The following is a 23,108-nucleotide window of genomic DNA, read 5'->3' on the forward strand; positions in this document are numbered from 1 at the left end:
CTCGGTAAATTAACCCTTTTAATATGTGGTTTAGTCAACTTTTTTGTCACTATAACTAAAAGACTGACAAGAATAACTTTAGAGAAATAAAAGTTTATTGGGACTGACAGTCTGAACCCATAGACAGCCAGCTCCATCACTCTTGGCATGAGATGAGGCAGAACACCGTGGCACAGGGTGTGGTAAGAAAATCAGCTCAGGAGATGTAAGATCAAGAAGCAGAAAGTGCATTAAATTTATATTCACACATATCTGCCTAGCTTGCAAGTTTCTGCTGAAAATCCACTGATAAGCTTTTTGAAGATTCAATATACATGACTTGTTTCTTTTTCTGTTTTCAAGATTCTATCTTTATTTTTGCCTTCTAAATTTTGGCTACAGTGAGTCAGAATTGATTCTTTGAGTTTAACCTATTTGGAGTTTGCTAAGATTTGTGGATTTGTAGATTCATGTCTTTCCTCAAGTTGAAGAAATTTGAGGCCACTGGTATTCAAATAATCTATTTCCTTTTTGCTATCTCTTCTTTTTCTGGAATATCCTCAAATTTGATTATTTCAATTTCCTCTCAATAAGTTACTGATTCTTTCTTCCATCTGTGTGGGTTCTTGATACCTCTAGTGAATGTTTTCAATTTAATTTTTATACTTTTAGCTCTAGAATTGTGTGTTTGTTTCCCTTTTAAATAATTTCTATCTCTGTTTTTATTTTATTTTTTAAATTTTGTTCACATATCTTTTTCCAGATTCCCTTTCTCTCTTTTTTTCATGTGTTCTTTACACTCCTGACTGCATTTGAGAGAGTGGTTTTAAAGTCTATGTCTACCAATTCTGATAATGTTTCTTCAGTCATTGTTTCTAGAGATTTATTTTGCTACTTTTCATGGGCCACGCTTTCCTGTGCCTTTGTTATCTATGTGTCTATTGTTGTTGTTGTTGAAAATTGGCCATTTGAACAAAAAGCCCCATCTCCCAGTTTTTCCAGACTGGATCTGTACTAGGGCAATTTTTCACTTTAAGGCATGCTCTGAGCCTAAGGATCAGCCAAATGTGGAAACTAAAGATCCTCCTATGTCTTCTGAGCATCATCTTGCCTGAGCCTGTATGTGCTTTCCTTAATTCCCCACTCCAGCTTCTTTTTAAGGATGGAGTTACATGGTCAATTTAATATTCCTACCCATAATCCTTTGCCTCAGTAATCTACGTTTCTGTAGTCCCCCTGAGCTTTTATAAATACCTGCTACTTACACTATTATTCCTAGATTAAAATCTGAATTATGACATGTTTCCACACCTGAGTTCTTAGGTGAATCAGAAATCAATTTTACATGCAGCCCTCAGTAGAGTAGAACATTGCCAATAAAATCTCCTTTAACTTTTCTGGTTCAGAATAGGTAAGAGAATTGGGCTACCACCTCCAGATATGAATAAGCCATGCTAGGATTTGATGAGAAAAGACATAGTTTTTCCCTTCTCCATGTTTTATTTAATGAGAAAACAGAAAGTTTAATGAGTGAATAGCCTGGGGGAAAATATCCTCATTACATTTGAACTGTGATCTGTTATTTAAAAATGCAAAACTATCAAAATAAAAAATCTGAATAATTCTCAAGCCCAAATCACAGCCCAAAATACATGATAAATAAAGAGAGCTGCAGATGAAAATGTTACGGAAAAAAAAAAAAAGCAAAGGCAAGAGAGATTTAGAAGTAGAACCAAGACAGAAGTAGAACCAAGACAGAAGCAAGACCTGGGCTAAGGAAATAGATCGAGGTTAATAGCAGTAAATAAAAGATATTGCTGAACCAATTCTCTTACACAGAATGAATGCATGTTGAATAATAAGCTGGAAGATAGCTTCCCGAAACTAGGATGGGCAAGAAGAAGTAGAAAAAGAAGGCATAATTTGGGGCCTTGTTTTAAAAAGCAACTGAAAGAAATTCACTTAAGTAAAAGTAACATTCTATTTCATCTCTTTTCCAACTTTGACAGAATCAAGATTTTAAAGGACTTTCCAATTACATGGAATCTATATTGATTTTTCACATTGTACAAAAGTCTACCCTAATTCAACTTTTCATTATGGTATGTAATGCATAGCATTCCATCCACTTAGTTATGCTCATACCAATTGCGTATTTTTTTTTCACTGTGGGGTTCTGGGTTAGAATTGAGCCTAGGAGATATTTACAAGAGACTTGGAAGATGGATACAAAGGTCTTTCTCATTAAGCGTGGAGTCGCTAGAGGGTTATAGTTTGTCTTTCCTCTCCACCAGCAACATGTTCAGCTTTTCTTCTAAACTGTCAACAGGACTTTCAACCAAGAGCAGCTCCTTGAAACTTACTGATCAAGAGTGCCTTGAAAAGAGTCTTGAACCTCATCAGATACTTTAACAGACTTAAAGAATAAATAATCATGCAGGGAGAACAACTTTCCCTGGATTCTAATGTTCTAATGATAAAAGCTTCACATGCCTAGCATCCAGATCAACTCTTTTGGGCTCTAATGTATATCCATTCCCGTGCCTCAAAAGGACTTGTTAGTGACACCACGACACTGAATCCATCCCCTATCCTGATACTTCCTTCCCTTGCCTTACTTGCAATTGTGTAAAGTCTTATTCCTAGAATTAATCTGTGAATTCATAATAGCTTCAGGGATTCTGCCTCTTTGATTTAATATTATTTCATGTACATTATTTCTTAATAATATCCTAGCATACTTCTCTGGCATAGAAAAATGTAGAATGAGACATGGCTGGATTTTACAAAAAAAGTGATCATCATATGAGAAAAATTAAATTGAACAGGTTTCGATCATAAACAAGAATATTTACTCTACTTTTATCCTTACTCTTCCTGTCTACATTTCTCAAATATCAAAGACAATCATTTTTAGAGTTTATCTTTGATTCTATATTTTTAAAAAAGGAAAAGAAAAAGTAAATTTACTCTCGGCAAAAAGCTGAGCTGTGGTTTTTATGTTATATATGGGAAGTAATTCAGGTTTCTCACACTCCAAAGTGCATGGTCTTACCAGTTTTCCAAATACGAGCTTAGTAATAAATGTTCTTATTTGAGTTATTGTGATTGAGAAGAATGAAAAAATATTGTCCTGGCACCACTCAAACTTGTCAGTTGACTATTGCTGACTCAAGTAAAATGAAAATTAAAAACTGCTTTAGATTTTTGACCTTTCATACACAGCATACTAAAAACCTAGAAAAACAATAAAATGTTTTTTATAGGACAAATGTTTATGAAATAACCACCCTATTCTGAGTTTGATGTAGTAAAATGTCAATTAAGAGAACTAAACTCAATGAAAACACAGCCTTAAAATTGCACAGCAGTTCAAACTCTACAGTAGATCAAATATTTAGTAGTAGTACTAGCAACCAATCTTTACCAAGCACTCACAACTTAAGGCAGTGTTCCAATTCTTTATGTGTATAAATTCACTTATTCTTTACAACAACCCTATGAATTGAATCCTCTGTTATGTGATTTGATAGGTAAGAGATGAAACACAGGACATAAAGATGTCCAAGGCCACACGATTGTTTAATGGCAGATTTTAAACAAACCCCATGTTTTACTCACTAGATTAGATCATTTTGCAGTTCAGTTGAAGAGACATAATCAAAGATGTTCACTGCTCTTTCACTGACACTAGTGGAAAAGGAAATATTAAAATAGTTTGACATTAGGAAATGCTCAAACAAATTATGAAATATTCATATAGTTGAATATCATGAAAATTCTATGAATAGTTTATCATTTATGGAGAATGTGTTAGATATAATGTTAAGTAAGGCTTGTTTACACAGGATGATAGTAACCTTATGAAATTCATAGAAAAAAAATTACTGAAAGGAAAAACACTAAGGTAGAAAGTAATTATGAGTTATTCTCTATACAGTTCTTATGCATTATAAAATGACTTCATGATAGCTTTATTGTTTTTGTAACAATAAAACGGTGTTGTAAAAGTCTAAAGTTTTAACAAATTATATCAGCAACACCGAAGGAGCATCCCCAGACTTCATTCTTCCACAAAAAATACAAATTCAAATTGATCCGAAAAGCCTTTATAGAAACTCCAGAAATGAATTAAAAAGTCACAGTACTCAGAAGCTAATAATAACTGCATTAACTGAGTAAGAAAGTATGTTGACTTTACCTATAGCAACCTTCTCTCAAACCAGCAGACTGGTACAATCAGGAGAAAATGCCCAACTTGCAGTATGTCTCTAACGAAGAAAAAAGCAAAATGCTAGGTTTTCTGGCTTTTCGGAGGATGTGACAAGGGACTAGTTTCAGTCTCACCTATCTGTAAGCATTTAAGAAGCATCATCTTTCCTTAAATGCCTGTGAGTCACTGAAAACTAAGGAAAGAACAGTGACTTATTGTCTCATCAAATACCCAGCAGTACTACAGAAAGATACCCGAAGGAAGAAGAGATTACATTCTGAAAAGTAAAAAGAAATTTATAAACCTTTCCTCTTCTCCTTCTTCTCCTCCTCCACTTCCTCCTCCTTGTCAGTGCTGGGATTACCACTGAGTTACATCCCAGACCTCTTTATTTTTTATTTTTGACTCAGAGTCTTGCTAAGTTGCTGATGCTGGTCTCAAACTAACAGTGTTTCCGTCTCTGTGTCCTGAGTCACTGGGATTACAGGCATGCAATCCCAGCAAAACTTATAATAAAACTTTCTAACCGGGAAATTATGTATATAAGCTCAGAAAAGATGTTTTCCCAAAAAAGGTTTGAGAGGCCCACGGAATCCCTGGCTTGGATGATTGCGAAAGTCACCCTATATGATGACAGTTCTTATATGTTTAGGGAGGTAGCTATTTTTTTCCAGTCACCAAGCCCCAAGAAAAGAATAATATGACATAAGAAAGAACTATGAAACATGATTCAATCAAAAAAAAATAGACCATATCTCATAAATTGTCCCTTAAATAATCAGAGATGCATGAATTTATTGCCAAAAATTCAAAGTAATCATCTTTAAGAATCTCAGTGTACTACAGGATACACCAATAAATAGCAGAGGAACAAAATGAGAATATCAACAAAGAGGTAGAAACTATTTTTAAAAGATCTAAATAGAAATTCTAGACTGAAGAGTGGGATAACTGAATTGAAAACTTCACTAGAGAATTTCACTAGTGGTCTTTATTTAGCAAAATAATTGGTAAATTCAAAACCAAGTTACTTGAAATTATTGACTCAAAAGAACAGAAAAAAGAAAGAATGAAGAAAAGTGAAGAAAGCCTAAAGGAATAATAGAACATCACTAAATAAACCATTGAAGAAGCTCTGGAAGAAGATGAAAGGGTAAAGAGATGAGAGAGATTGTTTGAAGAAATAATTGCAAAAATTTTTCAAATCTGAGGTGGGGGGGTAGACATCAAAATCCAAGAACTCAAAGGAGAGTTCAACTAGGGTGAATTCAAAGAAAATGGATTCAGTCTCTCTGTGAAACTCTCGAAAATTAAAGTCAAGAGAGTCTTAAAAACAACAAGACAACAAGAGAAAAGTAACTGGTAATGTATAAGAGAACCCCCACAAGATTGTTAGCAAATTTCTCAGCAGATATGTTAAATGGCAGAATAGAAAATCATGACATATTCAAAGTAATGAAAGAAAAAAAAAACTGCCAAGCAAGTATACTATATCTAGCAAATAATTCTTTCACAAATGAAGGAGAGATAAATAATTTTCCAGATAAACTAAATTGAAGGGAGTTCATCACCAAGAGACCCTTCTCACAGAAAATTCTAGAGAAAAATCCTTCAGCATGAAAATGAAAGGATCCCAGACAACAACAGAAAAGTGTGCATCTCTCTGGTCATGGCTAAAAGACACACAGAAACTTGAAATACTGTCATGGTGGAGCATAAATCACTTTTAAGACTGGTATAGAATTTAGAAGTTAAAAGCATAAACACTAACATAATTATAAAACATTTAATAAATAAATATAAGAAATATGTAAATTTTGCCATAAATAAAATAAATGGGAGCTATAAAGAAGTAGAGATTCTTAACAAAGATATAGATTGCATTATACTCAAAGTTAAATTGCTATGAATTTTAAATGGATTGTTGTAACTATAAGATACTTAGGTAGGTGTAATCATAAATATTAATTTAAGATACACAAAAGAAGAGAAAAAGGGTAATATCAACAACAAGACAGAATAGGAAGCTCTGGACATTCCTTCCCCAAAACACACTGCTTCAGCAGTAATTCACGGTCAAGTTCACCTCAGGAGAACAGTAAGCCAACTCAACCCAGCAAGGAGATTCAAGACACCCCCACATTACAGACCTTGCCCTTATTCAGTGTCATATGATTAGGAAGAGACTCCCTAGCCTCTGTTTTCCTTTGAGGGAAAGAGGGATTGGTTTGTATGTCCAGAACTCCAGTTTTTTGAGGGGCTTCCCTAGGTCTGGTTTTGACCCGTCTTTGAGCTTTGATGGGTCTGACATAATCTCCTGGGGGAGAACTGAAGGAGCATTTTGAGCTATGGATGCCACTAATCTTTCTTCCCCCTTAGCAAAGAGCAAGGATGAAAAATCTAAACTCTTAGCTACCCTTGGTGGTGGTGGGGGGGGGGGGGACAAATTAATCCATGTCTCCAGCACCCAAATTTCTTCATGGATGTCAAATAGCTAATAAATGCCTCACTAGACTTTGACATGTCCATCGTAGTCTGGTTGCTATGGAGATAATGGAGATGAATATTTGGGCTGGTAGGCACCATACCTAGAAAAGTACAGAATAAGTACAAAACAAAATTGTTCCTTCCTGCTTCTCCTGGTGGAAGAAAACAGTGGGCAGAAACTCCCCAAATCTCAGACTGAACAATAGGTAAGGATGTTCTCTTAGATGCGCCCAATCCACGACAAACGGAAGAAGTACTTTCTTTGTTTAATATGGAGATGCCATCAGAGAAAATAAAAACAGAATCAGGCAAAGGTTTCAAAGAAAGGAACAATTTAAGTCTCCAGAAAACAACCTTAATGAAGCAGTTAAATGATTCACTTGGCAGAATTAAAAATAACTTTCATAAGATTCTTACCAAAGGCAAAAGAGCAAAGTGAGAAGTTCAGTGTTTTTAAATTACAAAACAGAAATCATCGAGCTAAACAACATGCACTGAAAAATTCACAAGAAGGATCCAACCATAGACTAAAATAGAGGAAATAATAAGCAAATTCAAAGACATATCAGCGGAAATAATTCATAGGAGCATAAAGATAAAAATATTGAGATAAGGTTAACAAAGCTTAAGGGAGTTGGGAAGTCAATCTGACCAATATACACACTCTGAACTTCCAGAAGGTAAAGACAAAAAGAATCAGAAATATTTTCAAAAAATATTGAATTGGATGATATAAATGGATATGTAGATCCCAAAGATACCAAGTGAACTGAAGTGAATAAATTCACTCTGAGACATATTATAATTGAATTATGAAAAGTCAAAGAGAATTTTGAAAGGATCAAGAGAAAAATGATTTGTCACATACAATGAAACCCTCATAACAATCTAGGTGGATATTTCAATAAAAACCTTGCAGATCAAAAAAGAGTGAGATGTATACTTAAACTGTTCTTTCTTAAAGTTTGGTATTTTATAGAGAGAGATACATAGTTATATATACGGAGATATAACTAATAGATAGACATTAATACATAGATATCAATATATTTTGAAACAATATCCATGACGAAGAGGTATACAAATTTCCCAACAAAATACTAGTGAAGCAAAACAAATAGCATATAAACAAGATCACATAGCATGGAAGTGATATTTATCACTGGAATGCAATGATGGTTCAACATGTGAAAGTCAATGAATGTGATATACCACAATAATAGAATGCAAAGTAAAAATTATATGACCCTTTCAATTGATGGATAAAACATACATGAAAAAAAATGCAATACCCTTTCTTGATAAGACTTTCAACAAACCAAGAATAGAAAAAGTTATAAAAACAGGAAAAGGTCAAATTTAAGACCCCAGAAGTCAAGTCATATCTGATGATCAAAAACTGAAATCTTTTTCTTATTCTTACCACTTCTATTCAATATGGTAAAGGAAGTCCTAGCCTGGGGATTTAGGCAAGGAAAACAAAGTATGGCCATATCACCCTGAACGTGCCGGATCGCATCTGATCTTGGAAGCTAAGCAGGGTCGGGCCTGGTTAGTACTCGGATGGGATTCCAAATAGGAATAGAAGCAGTAAAATTTTTCCTACTTGTAGATGACATGATCTCTTGCACAGGCAATCCAAAGCCTACACACACACAAAAAAAAAATTAATAAACTGTCAGAACTAATAACTGAAGTCAGTAAGTTTACAGAATATAAAATCAACACATAAGAAATAGTTACATTATATGTAACTAAAAATAAAAATAAAAAATATCTAAAATAGGAAAATAATATTATTTACAATAACATTAAGCTAAACAAAATACCTAGAAATGAGCTTGAATAAGGAATTGAAAGATTTCAATACTGGTAAATACAAAATACTGAAAGAAATTAGAAGAAACCCAAACAAATGGAAAGCATCCTATGCTCACTGATGGAAATTTCATATTGTTAAAATCTCCATACTACATATTGTGAACTAATGACTGACTACTCTATCTCTGTGAAAATCCCAATGGCATCATTTATAACAACAGAAAAAAAAATTAAAATTATATGGAACCACAAAAGACTACAAATAGCCAAACCAACCTAAAGGAATAAGAACTACATTGAATGCACCATACTTCCTAGATTCAAAATATATTGCAAAGCTACAGTGATCAAAACAGAATGTTGTTGGCATATTGAAAGTCATATAGAACTAACAAAACAGAATCCAAAGCCTAGAAATAAATCTACACAACTGTTTTTGTAAGGGTGCATATAACATTACTGTACCATTTACACCCACAATATTGTTTTAAAACATAACATGGTTTTTAGAAGTAGACCATAACAAACATTCATAAAAAGAAATGAATCTCTCCATGATTCCTACTGGGCTCATTGTTGTTCATATGATGGAAGTTTTGAAGTCCATTAACATTTGACTTCATGTTTTCCTTTCATAACCTCCTGCCAGCCTGGCAAGACCTTAGGTACATCTGAAAAAGTATTTTCAAAAGCCATGAGAAAGGGATAGATGTTTCACCTTTTCATGCTAAAATTAGTACAACTTTTTCTTTTTCTTTCTTTTTTTTTTTATTCCACATGACTTTCTCATTGAGCTCAGAGTTGGTCCCAACACCTGATACAGACATAAATATAGAGAAGAAATGCTGATGTAGGAATTTTAGTTACAGTTTTAAATTTCATGCTTTTGTGCTTTCAAACCACAATCAAGCTCCCTGATTTTCATTGTATTTACTGACAAATGATTATAGAAATCTTTACCATTCCTTCCTTATTTTTCTGAAAATCCCAGGTGATATCAGATTATTATATATTAAATATTTTTGTTCTCCTTTATCAAAAAGTTTTATGATAAAGCCCTAAATTCTAGTGCAGCTGTACTGGAGACAGAGCATACAGGAGTGTAATCAAGGTTAAACGAGGTCCTAAGAATGGGATCTTGATACAATAGTTTGTTCCCCTCCAAGAAGAAACACCAAATAACAGTCTCTCTCCAATCTTTCTCTTCCTCTTCCTCTCCTCTTCTGTACTTCTGCGCACACAAATCCCTTTCCTTGCTTTCTGTCTCTCCCTACCCCTACTCCTGTCCCTGTATGCACACAGAAGAAAAGCCATGCAAGGGTGCTGTGAGAAGGTGACCATCTACAAACCAGGAAAAGGTCCCTCACCAGAACCTGACAATTCTGGCATCTTCATCTGAGACTTGAGGTTCTGGAACAATGAGAAAACAAATTTTTGTTGTTGAAGCCATTTGGTTCATGGTATTTTCTTGTGGCAGCCCAAGTTGAATAGTACACAGATGATAATGAATTTTATAACACGTGAAGTCCTTCGGAAACAAAAGATGATATTTGACTAAGAATCTCCCTCTTTGTCATTATGCAGGTGTGAGCAGATCAAAGGCTGCATCTCTAGTCCAAGTCCAGAGCCTACACAGAAAAGCGAAAGGAAGCAGTTGTGTTCATTTGAACAAATTATGAAGCTGATTATTTAATGACATGCTTCCCCTTCTTCAATGTTTTTGAGAATTCGATTTGACCTTCCCATCATTTTCTAGTGCATTAGAGGAAGAGCACTTTGGTTGATATTATTCATTTTCTTCCCTGGCATCAAAGATATTTTTCCTTGTGATTGCTGAAAAGGAATGACCATAAGTCTCCAGTTTCCAGAAAGTGTTAAAACTTAGAAAAGTGAAAAATCAATTTGTAAATCATTATCAAAAAAATAATGCTGTGATAGGGATCTTGTAGGATACTCTGCCAAATGGAGAACATATTTCTCATTAGAAAGAAAAAAGTACACAAAAGGAAACTGTTGGAAGAGACCTTTCAGATCAGCAACAACAGTAATCATAGGAACATAAAAAAGAATCATTGCACATATGATTTTTTTTTTCAATTCTGATATGGAACCCAGGGCTTCCTTCATGTTAGGCAAATGCTCTACCACTGATCTATATACACCCAGGCTGGTATTTGAATTCTTCCTGAACTTCACCTTTCTACCTCCTATTTACCCATTCTACAAAATAACTATTCATCCCTCTGTATCCTTCCCAACCCCTCCAGATATTTCTTTTTTTGACACATATGAATTGTTTATTTTATGAAAATCTGCCTCACCAATTAGAGTGCTATTTCTGGAAAATAGAAATTAACACATTTTACTCTCACACTTTTGCACCCTGAACAGTGTGCATTGAAAAGTTCAAGTTTAATGCATACAGGATTGGAAAGGACTTTGAGGTGAAGGTACATCAGGCAAGCAGTGGACAGGTCACTTTAGGGTTGAGGGAATGAGCACCCTTGGCAATGAGAATGGAAAATGAGATCTCTTCTACAGAAGGGATGTATATCTTGATAATATCTGGATAATCTGAGCAAAATTAAATCAAGGAGGGTCATCTCAATGTTACAAAAGAGTTTATCTAGTATAGTTTCATCTGGCAAAGTGGAGTGAAATAAGGGGATTTCCTCCATTTTTCCTTTTCCTTTTTATTCTCTAAATCTAAGGCAAATCAAGGTTGTAACAATTTGTTTGGTTGCTTAATGTCTATTCAATGAGCCAAAAGGGAAAATAATATAGTCTATTTTAAATTATTTAACGAGTCCTATTAGACCATTTGAGAATTTCTGTTAATTTCATGAACTGGTAACTACCTCACTCTAAGGAGAATAAAAAACTCTTCAGTGGAGGTACATCGCAATTTTTTGATACTATTTAATAAGATCTTCATACTCAGTTCAAGTTGCTATATCATAGGTGGATGGCTTAACAAAAACTTATTTCTGAGAGTACTAGAGGCTGGAAGCCCAAGATCAGGGCACCATCATGGATAGGATATGATGAGAGCTTTCTTCTTGGTTTACAGACAGGCGATCTTCCTGTTGTGCCCTCACATGGCAGAAAGCAGAAAGAAAAGCAAAGTCTCTCAAGTCTCTACTTACAAGAGCACTAATTCCATCGTGAGGGTTCCACTCTCATGACCTCATTACCTCTCAAAGGTCTCATCTCCCAGTCTCATCACAAAAGGGATCAGGGTTCTGATGGGGACACAAATAATCAGTCCATAACAAGTGCTTTTCATAGGAATTAGACATTGTGACTGAAAGTTATTCTGCCTGATGATAGGAATAGCAAAACATAAGCTCAAGAATTGCTATGGGATAAGCTTTACCTCACACATCCAGAAGAAAATAGAAGGAGATGTAAGAGATAACGAAGCAGAGCTTTAGAATTATGGAAACCTGAGTCAAGTCAAAAGAAACTGGTTGTTATCTGATTTTTGCTCCAAATTTATTTCTGAGGTTTGACAACAACACAGCCTTTGAGAGAGGATTCTATATCTTATTGCAAACTCATTTCTGTCTTTCTTTTCTTTTCTTTTTCTTTCTTTCTTTCTTTTTTTTTTTGGATAGCTGATATTGCAAATGTATTATATACAACTAAATAATCATGCACAAATTACAGATATTATAATGGTATGGTTTTTACTTCAAACATGCACCAAAAAAATCAATAAACCTGGGATCTAAAGTTTTCATACACACAATTTCGACCAAATAATATTAGAAAAAATGCATTAGACTTGGAAATGAAAATGTACCATAATACGATACACCATTACACAAAAGCAAGGTTGAAGTGGGAAGTGAGCACATGCTATCACTTTTACATTTGCTTATTTGGTGTAGACTAATTTGTAATAGAATATGAACCATTAATATTGGAGTGCTTTTATTTCCTCTAGATTTCCTGTTTTATCCCATTTATTAAGACTAAGAGTAAATACTCTCGGTTAATAACATGCCCTTGGACATATGCCTATAAGGATTTGGAGATTAGGTTAAGGCCAACACATTTGGGAAGTAATAGTGCTGCCACAAATTAATAATAAGGAGCTTTGAGGCACACAGTGTCAAATAAAACATTGATTCTCTTAATAGTAAGCTATAGGGCAAGTCTCATAACTAAAGTTTGACTGTAAAGCACAATAGATAGTGTTAGCTGAGTAAAGATTGATTATGAAAACAGAAACTCATTACAACCAATTTTAGGGGAAGAAATAAGGAATAATGTCTGAAACCCTAAAAGATCATCCACTGTGTGTGTATGTGTTTAGATATATGTAAAATATATGATAATGGTACTGTTTTCAAAATTTGCTGATACAGTGTGTGAAAAGTACTTATTAGACATTAAAGTGGGTAGTTGAGTTTAGAATTAAGGGTGGAAATGCATGTTAAAGATGTAGATTGTAGTTATCAAATATAGAATCAGTTCATGGCTCTGAGACTGTATGAGACTTCCAAAGAGTGTGAAACAGGAGCAGGGTGAATATTCTGAGGTTGGATGAACTTCAGGGTTTAGAGAGTGAGAAAGTTATAAATAAAAATTGAATTCTAATAAAATAAAGTGAAAACTATTTATAAAGCTTATGAATATATGTTTTCTCTCCTTTTCAAAGTTTCACAATGATGTTTCTTTTCAAAATTGTTAAAGCTAAATCTTTAAATTTTTGAATAATGTTCACTGATATACAGATTTATATTTGGCTATGCTTTAATGTTTTGATATATGCATACACTATACAAAAATTAAATCAAAATAATTAAGGTTCATCACTTCACATACGTATCACTTTTGTGGTGGTAACATTTAAAATGCATTCCCTTTGCAATTTTGAAATGTACATTATTAGTAACTGTAGTCACCCAATTCTATGTAGAATGAAAAAGAAACAAAGATTGTCACTCAATGATTAAGCATTACATAAATCTTACTTAAGATGTATAACATGGGGCTGGGGGTGTGGCTGAGTGGTAGAGTGCTTACCTGGCACATGTGGGGCACTGGGTTCAATCCTCAGCACCACATAAAAATAAATAAATAAAGGGATGTGTCCATCTACAACTAAAAAAATATTTTTTTAAAAAGATATATAACAGTTCTTTTAGTGTTTTAATCTCTGTGACCAAATGATCTTACAAGAATGTAGAGGAGGACAAGTTTACTTTGGTTCACCATTTCAGAAGTTCACTCCATGTTCAGCCAATTGCCTAGCTCTCGGCCCAGGGTGAAGAAGAGCATTATGACAAAAGGGGGTAGCAGAGGGGAGCAGATCAGGAAACGGAGAGCTCCAGTCACCAGATACAAAATAAAAACTCCAAAGTCTCACCTAAGTAATCTACTTCCTCCAGCCACACTCTACCTGCCCATAGTTACTGCTCAATTAATCCATAGTACTGGATTAATCCACTGACCAGGCTACAACTCTCATCATTTCACTCAACTCTAATCATTTCACCTCTGAAAATTTTTGCACTGTCCCACACATGAGCTTTTAAGGGACACCTCATATCTAATCCAAAACAGTAGTCTTCTAATTTTCTCCATCTTTGTTGCCTTTATTTCAATTTTCACAAAGCTATCCAAATATGTTTTCCAAAATGAAACTGTGTCCTTAAAATGATTCAGTTTACCCCTCTTAACTCTAGGAAAAGTTGAATTCCTCATGATGGCACACAAGACTCTTTACCTCTCCCTCCCACTCATCTCTCCTGGCAATATTTTCCACTTCTTTTCTGGTCCTCTGAACTACTTAATACTTCCCCTGATGTTCCATTGTAATGTATCAGCAAGCTCAATACGTGGTGTATTTCGAAAAAAAACTCTTCCACCTCATGGGTGCTGACATTTCTGACATCCTTTAGCCAGCCCTGTCTATTTTGAGTTAGATGCTTTCTCACGACCCTTCCAAACATCTTTTAGTACTCTGTATCACAATCACCAGGGTGATGAGGCAAAGAATGCACCCAGAAGAGTGCTTCTCAAATATTTGTCCCCCAGAGGACATTTGGCAATGTCTGGAGGTGTCTCTGATTGTCACAGGAGGAATGTGCTACTGGCATCTAGTGGGTAGAGTCCTAACAGCATCCTACAATGCACAAGGCAGCAGCCCCTACACCCAAGGATCATGCAGCTTAAACTGTCAGTCATGCCAAGGTTGAGAAAACTTGCACTGGAATGAAGAATCACATGAGAAAGGCAGAAAACCGTCTGCAGAGATGACCTCATACCTGTGCATTAAGAGGTAAAATACTGATAATATAACATTATATAATACAGAAAATTGGGGATAATTTTAAATGTCTATTAATAGAAGTAATGACTTATGTCTTCCTGCTTGTGGCAGGAAGAAACCCAGTGCCTGACAGCAGTGGAACAGAGGATGAGCAAGGAGGAGAAGGCTGACAACAAGAGGCAGAGACGGCCCAGAACAGAGAGAATTTATCTGCTACCCTGGGGAAAGGAAGTGGTATTTAAAGAAGACATTTAGAGTAGTTTTCTTAACAAGCTATAGAAGCCCCCATGCAGCTCTTACATGTTGTAGAGATCTATGTGGCATTTCAATGCTTTTTAGATAGAAGTTATTCCGTCTTAATTTGTTTGCAAGCATCTTATTGACCACAAAGACTGGGTTCAACTCTATTAAAGCCTATCTATCCTTTCCACAGCATTGTGACCTCCTGGGGAGTCCGTCCTGTCTTATTGCCTTTGAAATCCCAGCAACTACTGACACGAGACAGCATAGATTACAAACATACTCAATTCCTTACATTCTGGGACCAAACAGGGGAAATTTTCAAGTGGTCAGTGGAATTCTTCTGCTTTTTTAATTTTTATTTGTTTATTTATTTATTTTTGGTACTGGGTATAGAGTTCAGGGACACTGGGCCACCAAGCTATATTTACAACTGTTTTTATTTTGAGACAGAGTTTCCCAAGTCTTCCAGGCTAGCCTCAAAATGATGATCCTCCTTGCATCAGCCTCCGGAAGTCACTGGAATTTCAGGCTTGTGCCACCGATGACTAGTTTCTTCTGCCTTTCTTTTGGGAGACACTGTCCTTGTTTGGGGCCTTGGATTCTTCTGTCCTGCCCTTCCAGACTGGGCTTCATACCACACTGTCTGCCTGCTCCTTCTACTTTTGTCTGCTACCTGTTGTAATGCATCTGCTCTGTGACTTGTTATACCCACCAGCAGCTACGGGGAATTGATTATAGGTGCTTCAGAAATATAGGATCTATTCATTCATTTTTTAACTCAGTGGCCTAAGACTTTGAAGATAGGATCGTTAGAGATTCTAATGCCTGGAAACAAAGTATCAATGCTGAAAATATCATACACTGTGGAAGGATATGAAGGAAATACTTTGAAAGCAGGAAGATATTGCAACTCTACCCCTCAAATTGATTCTTGTTGGGGATTTCCTACAAAGCTAACTGAAAGACTGGTCTAGTCAGCTTTTTCACCACTGTGACCAAAAGACCTGACAAGAACAATTTTAGAAGAGAAAAAGTTTATTTAGGGCTCATAGTTTCAGAAGTCTCAGTTCATAGAAGGCTGACTCCATTGCTCAGGCAGAACATCATAGCATCCAGTCATGCCCTACTATCTTCAGTTACCATCTAATTAATCCCTGTTGGTGGATTAATCTACTCATTAGGTTACAACTCTCATCTTCTAATCATTTCCCATTTGAACCTCTTATATTGTCTCACACATGAGCTTTTGGGGGACATCTCAAATCTAAACTACAACAAAGACTATGTATTAAAGGCATTAATTTGTAATAAATATTATAGGCAGTCAAGAAATTATTCTAATCCTATGTGTCTTTTGTTATGTGTTTTTGTGTATCTGTATCAATGTGCACATATGCATAGAGGGTGGGAGACTGATCCACTTGTATTATAGGCTGCATAGTATTTATACACACATAGACATGGACATAGGCATAGACAGATTCATATATTTTCTAACAGCTTGCTTCTAAATTCATCTTTTATTGTGGCTTGTGAGTGTATTAAAATAACCAGGATTTTGAGTTCCAATATTGGATATTCTGTTTGTTTTCTGAGATCTAAGAAATGTGTTTTGTCTGTCTTAATTTTATCTTCTCTCTCTAAAACGGGACAGTCTTTACAGTCCGTGCAGTTCTTGGAAGGATTTTTATGCTTCAAAATATCACACAGTGCCAGGCAAGTACATTAACAAAACCTATCACCATTTCAGTGAGTGTGGATAGGTATAAATAGGGCCAGAATGAGAAATTCAAAAATAAAGAAAAAGGATGAGATTTTGTAATATTAGCATATACTGTGACTCAGAATCCCAACTAATGGACAACTTTGATACCTGTGCATTGAGGCAAAATACTGATATTATAAGATTATATAATACAGAAAATTAGGGATAATTTTAAATGTCTATTAATAGAAGTAATGACTTATATCTAAATGCCTGATGTTCAATAAATTATGTCTTTTATAGATAGGAGAAATGTCAGAAGGAGATGGAAATTCAAAAGAGACTTTTAATATCAATCACCCTGCTATGCCTTGAAAAATGCAAAGCAAATTGTGCAAAATGTTCAAGTTTCTTATGTCTGAATAGCATGATTATTGACCTTGGTATTTCCAATGTGTTTAGAATCTTCTGGTGTGTGCGTAGGCATCTGTGAGATGAAGACTCCAATTAAGTTCTGCTAAAAATTTTCAGAGAATATGCTATGCCACTTTCTATACCTTTTGCTAACTTATAAAGAGAATCAGAGTGACAAATTAAGAAACCTGATACTTCTGATCAGCCATTAACTAAACTTAAATTGACCTGAATTCTTTTTCTTTAATTGCCTAAATATCAACATTTTTCTCTAAATTACTGGTAACACCAAATCTCAACCTCTTTCTCCAAGTTACTGGTAAACCCAAGTTTTATTTTCAGAAAAGTAATTTGTAGTTGCCCAGTGAGCTTTATAAATAAGTTATCTTCTTTAATTTCTTCATTTTAAATACTATCTTAGGTTTCTAAACTTCTATATATAAGTGAAAAGTTTGATTTCAATACTTAAGAATATTAATGATTATCTACTTCTCCTTGGAATTGGAATTGTATTAGTCCCTCCAGTCTCTATTTAAGATTGTCATTAGTTAAAACCTGCTTTAGTCTCTTCAAATTTCTTTCTTTTCAGTAAACAAGGGAAAGGTCTCATATATTGTAGTTTTTTTTTAAACCCCAGAAATATTAATTAATTTAGGTCAACCTTAAGAAACAGTGACTTAGGACAATTTCCTTTAACATGTCCTTTATATTCCTTACTTTAATGATTTTTTTTTTTTTTTGAGATATTGGCAATGGAATCCAGGGCCTCATGGATGTTAGACAGGTAAGTATTCTACCATGAGCTATAGCCCCAGTCTCCAACTTGACTTTACTATGTGAGTAGAAAACATATATGAAAAATTTTTCATAAGGAATACAATTCTTAAATTGATAAAATGTGTTCAATATTTACATCCATGTTTCAAAATAACACTAATCATAATTTTTATGCATGATGATGAAAGCATGACATCTGCACTTCTCTATCAAGTATGAAGTCCTTACTAGGGTACTCAAATACTTCCTATAATCTGGGTTTAGTGACATGTCTATTTAAACAATCCACATTTTTCATCTTCAACATTTAAAATGAAAACATAGGTATACTATGATCTGTGATGGACTTAAAACGATCAGAAAAAAATGTGTTCTTCCCAGGAATTTTGTAAAAAATCAAGAAGGGATTAAAACAAAGGACAGCCATGCTCATCAAACTGTATAGGAATGTAAAGGACATTCTGTAATTTTCTCCTAAGCTATTCATTGCTCTAATTCCATTTTTATTACAATGGCCTCTGATAACTGATGAAAGTGTACTATTTAGTTACCTTTCTATGCAAAATGCTAATAATATTGAGATGAAAGTGCAAGCAAACTGTAATTCAGTGAATAAGAAGTCTGTTTATCTTCTAAAAAGTCATACAAGGAACAAAATATGTTTCATTCACTTCCCAAATTATGTGAAGTACAATAAAATAGCTAAATAACCCCAAATCAAAAAAACTTGACCTTCATCTTCTCCTCCCTTGCAACATAAAATCCATAATGCACATGGGTTTTGAAGAATTAAGCAGAAATGGACAACCTGAAACTCTAACAAGCTCTTGACCTGTGCTGCCCCTTTCTGCATTTTCATGAGAAGATGATGTAATTCATTATTTCCCCTGATGTGTTCAGAGTTCTTGGCCAGCATCTTTGCTATTCATTTATTCAATCTAGAGTAATCTGTGTTTAATAGAGAGCTGGAGCATGTCAGGATGAACAATTAAGTATGATTGTTGTCATTGACAACCAGCAGTTACTGCTAAAAATGTCCCAGGCAGGAATATGATCACTGAGGTGTTTATTTTAAATAAAGGAGAAGTTTAAAATGAAGTAAGTCTTCTTGATAACAACAATTAAATGCTACTGTTCAAATAGCACAATTCTCCTTTAGAATAATAGAAACACTAGTCGAGTATTTTACTTTTCTTACCTGCTTGTATTAATTCTTTATGTGGTCAGGGTTTTGATTGAGGGTGTGATCTGTAATTATTTGGCATGTCTGCTTGTGCAAGGTGGAGAGGGCTTGTGGGAAAATCATTACTATAGAGTAAGAAGGGGACTTGGCCACGAAATAGACTAAAAGAACAAACGATAATAAATGTTTTGGAGAGTGAGGAAAATAAAGTAGGATTTGATCACAATTTCCCCATGAAAAAATCCCTTCCATAAATGTTCCCTTTTAGATCTGATTATGGGTCTAAAAGAGGTGTGATATTTATCAGTTCTCACATCCAACACCTACTTGTCTGAGAGTGAGTGTGTGTGTGTGTGTGTGTGTGTGTGATCGTTAGTGAAGTCATTTAAGCTGCTGAAATGTGGCTGTGCTTTTGCTAACCCCCAGAATAAGACTACTAATCAAAATTCCCAGTATGGAAATGAAATGTTTCCAGATGGAAATTTCACAAGATTGACTTGAGAACAATATCCAGGAGGAATTCTCATGGGTGGGTATAAGCATCTCACTGTGTCCAGGAAACAAGAGGGAAGCTGCCACTCAAAGGCACAGGAGAGTTTTCACTGATAGTACATTGATGATCACCCTGAGCAGCAGGCTACAACCTAGGCCAGCCACAAAAATACCCTGAGGACCAAAGAGTGGATGGAGAGGACAGTGCAGAGAAAGGAAAAGGACAGATAATGTGTCTCCTTGCCCCACTGACACAAATCCTTAACATTATAGGATGTCACACTAATGGGACACATGTCCAAACACTGATTGGGTTTGGACATATGAGGTCATTTTCTAGCCAGATTTAACTAAATGTCTGGTATTTTAGCTGGTGTTAATTAAAATTATAGGAGGTTATTAATTTGGACTCAGTTTTTGCACTAGGCCCTAATAGATTAGATTAAAACTATAATGGAAGGTGGGCACCCATCCCAGTGATTTGTAGGTTCAGGCAGGAGTATTACAAATTTGAGATCAGCCTTGGCAATTTAGCAAGACCCTGTTCAAAATAAGAATGGCTGGGGATGTAACTCAGTGGTAGAATGATCCTGAGTTAAAATCATCATCATCATCATCATCATCATCATCATCATCATCATCATCACAGTGGGGTCACTGATCTTCCAGGAGAGAAATCCAGAAAGAGAGAACAGCCAAAATTCCCATGGCAATAGAGCTCCCTCTGCCTTAATCCTTACCTTTCAAACAACAACCTGAAGTAGCCAGGCTAACCATGTATTTTCCTATTGTTCTCTCCCTGCCCTGGTTACAAGGAAAGTAATTCTGAAATGACCAAAATTCTTTTTTGTCTTTGTTTCTGCTTTCTTGAGCTCTCCTCGGTGTGGACAGCCAACCTCTTCTGCTCAGTCCATTGAACTGACTGTATTCTATGGAATGAAGTGTTTCCCGATTCCAGAATTGAAAATAAAGAAAGCCAACAAAGATCTTTAAAACAAAGCACTGTGACTTTGTCCACTGATGAAGGTCAAAGTTATTCTTGGCATTGCAGTGTGGCATAGGGCTTCTCATAAATTAACAAGATTGGGTGTACGGGTGGGAGAAGGCCCCGTGGGTCTCTAGGGCCACTTGCTTCAGTTCCCTTTCATATGGTCATTTTCACCTGGGGTGGTTCCTGTGTCTTTCTTCTGTCAAAGTCTCCCCTGGAAGAGATGGTTACAGTTGTGGACAGGTTTCTCAGAGTCCCTGCTATGAGACCATTGGATGGCAACCCCACATTTTCCCTCTCCTAACCCTTGTCACTTCTCAGAAGTCTCAGCCTGCCTAGACCCCCAGCCTCTCTTGATGGCACAAAGCAGCATAACAACTCACAGTCTCCTCTTTTCTGAATCTATTTAATCATCCAGCTTTTCAGAAATGGACACTATTAAAGATACATAAAATTTAAGGAAGAGTACTATTGTTTTCCAGTAAGCACTCTGGAATGGTTAAGGAAGTCCCTGAAAAACACTGTATTTCTTTATTCCATGCTGGGTCCTTTACCAGGGATTTTTCCTAGGTAATTCTTTAAACTAATCATATTATAGCTTGCCTGAATGTACTGCCTATTGAATTACCAACCACCTTTCAGTAACTGTTTAGCAATAACAAGATAAAATAGAATTTTATTTCAGTGGATATATAGTATTTCTTTTAAACTTTGAACCGCAATCAATCCATGGAACCCAGAGAGTAAATCCTAGAAAATGATAAATAAGTCTATATTTCCATTTCCACTTCTGTACTTTCTCCCAGTTTTTACTTTCCATACTAAAGAAAGAGATGGAAGTATTTTTAATCTGGGCTTCATAGAGCAAATAGTAGCATACTCCTATCACTCACATGTGTGCAGACACACACAATCCTCTATTCTGTTAGCTTCTATTTATCGTATCTTTTTTGAGGATCAGATCGATAACCAGCACTGTACACAGACGTCCAGCTGTACATGCCTCATTGTTCTTGTTGGTGATGTTTCCTATGGATCTGTGGTTGAGATTAGAAGCCTCATCTTCCACCTCAGGGAAGAAGCTCTATTCTACTTTTCTACTTTATTTAAACTTCTTTGTCTTCTTCTGAAATCAATTTTGAACTTTTTTAGAGTAAGGAATATATTTTGTTTTTAATATACCACAAAATGCTTTGTCCATAGGAGTCATGGAATATAATTGTTAAATAAATGAAATCATTGATAGATGGCAAAGCATCTGAGTTTAGACAACTATAAATTACACCAAAACTGATTATCCTATAGCTGGGGTTCCTTACTGACAAGTAATTTTCATATGGAAAAACTCCCCATAAAAGCTTTAAAGCGATTTATTGCTAGTTTTCTTCAAAAACTTCTCTCTATTGAATATTCTGTGAGTGGAAAGGGGAAAAAATTAGTTCAAGTATTCTTTTAATGTAAAAAAAAATACTTTAAAGGTAAAATTAAATCACTGACATAATGGGCTAGGAAAACTTAAAGAAAATAGATCAAATAGAAATAAAATTAAGAGAAAGAAAGCTCTATTTTGACATGTGCTTTAGATTAATCTTGGAGAAAGCTTGCCATTTCAAGAACAACATAAAATAATTAAAAATTTCGGTTTGGGGGAAGCAGAAAGAAATTGCATACAGGAAAGGACTTACATTTGTATTTCTTTTAAAAATATAAATTCTGAGTTCTCAGTATAGATCGTACATCTTGTTAATTAATAAGTGCTAAAAATATCCCAAAACCAAAACTGAAGAATTATCTCCTCTTCAGAATACCAGAACTCCCCACAAAGAGGTTAGTAGTATGCAACAAAGTCACATACTGTCTTCACTTTTCTTTCCTGAAATAGTGCCTAGCCTGGAAAAGCACAGTAGTAGCTGGGATAACTGAGCAGAGACTCCAAAGAACACATAGACCTCACAGCAGGGAGAGCCCCTGAGGCACCTGAAGGAGAAGCAGTTCTTGCTAAGGAAAGAGCCTGTGAGGATAGGTCCTGCTCACTCCTGAACTTGTTTTGGTAACCACCTTCAAGTCTAAGTATTCGGTTTCCATTTGCATTTTAGTCAGAGAGTCTGCTTATCTCTGACTCCAAGGATATGCGCTATAATTATAGGCAAGAGCAGAAAGTGGAAGACACTTTTTAAAATTAGATACGTGAATTTGTAACAAGGCAAGACCCCAGCATAATACACATAGCATACTCAGTTGGGATTTTTCAAAGTTCTTAATTGGGGAAACTATTTGCCAAGGTGTGGAAAGACTTAGCAACCCGCAGGGATATAGACACACATTGGATGGGCAATAGTGGGAAACCCTTTCCATTCTTAGGCCTGCCGGAACAAAGGGATGAGAAGGTGCTGTTGGAATCTGGCTGAGGGTTTTGCATGAAAGAGGGTCTCCATGGTGCGCCTACTGCAGTCTTGGCTGGGTCTGAACTCAAGCAGAGGCAGGCCTTTCTGGCGATCTTTCTGTCGCCCTCCTGCTGATGCT

Source organism: Callospermophilus lateralis, chromosome 9, assembly GCF_048772815.1.
Source record: "Callospermophilus lateralis isolate mCalLat2 chromosome 9, mCalLat2.hap1, whole genome shotgun sequence".
In the NCBI taxonomy this organism is placed as follows: domain Eukaryota; kingdom Metazoa; phylum Chordata; class Mammalia; order Rodentia; family Sciuridae; genus Callospermophilus; species Callospermophilus lateralis.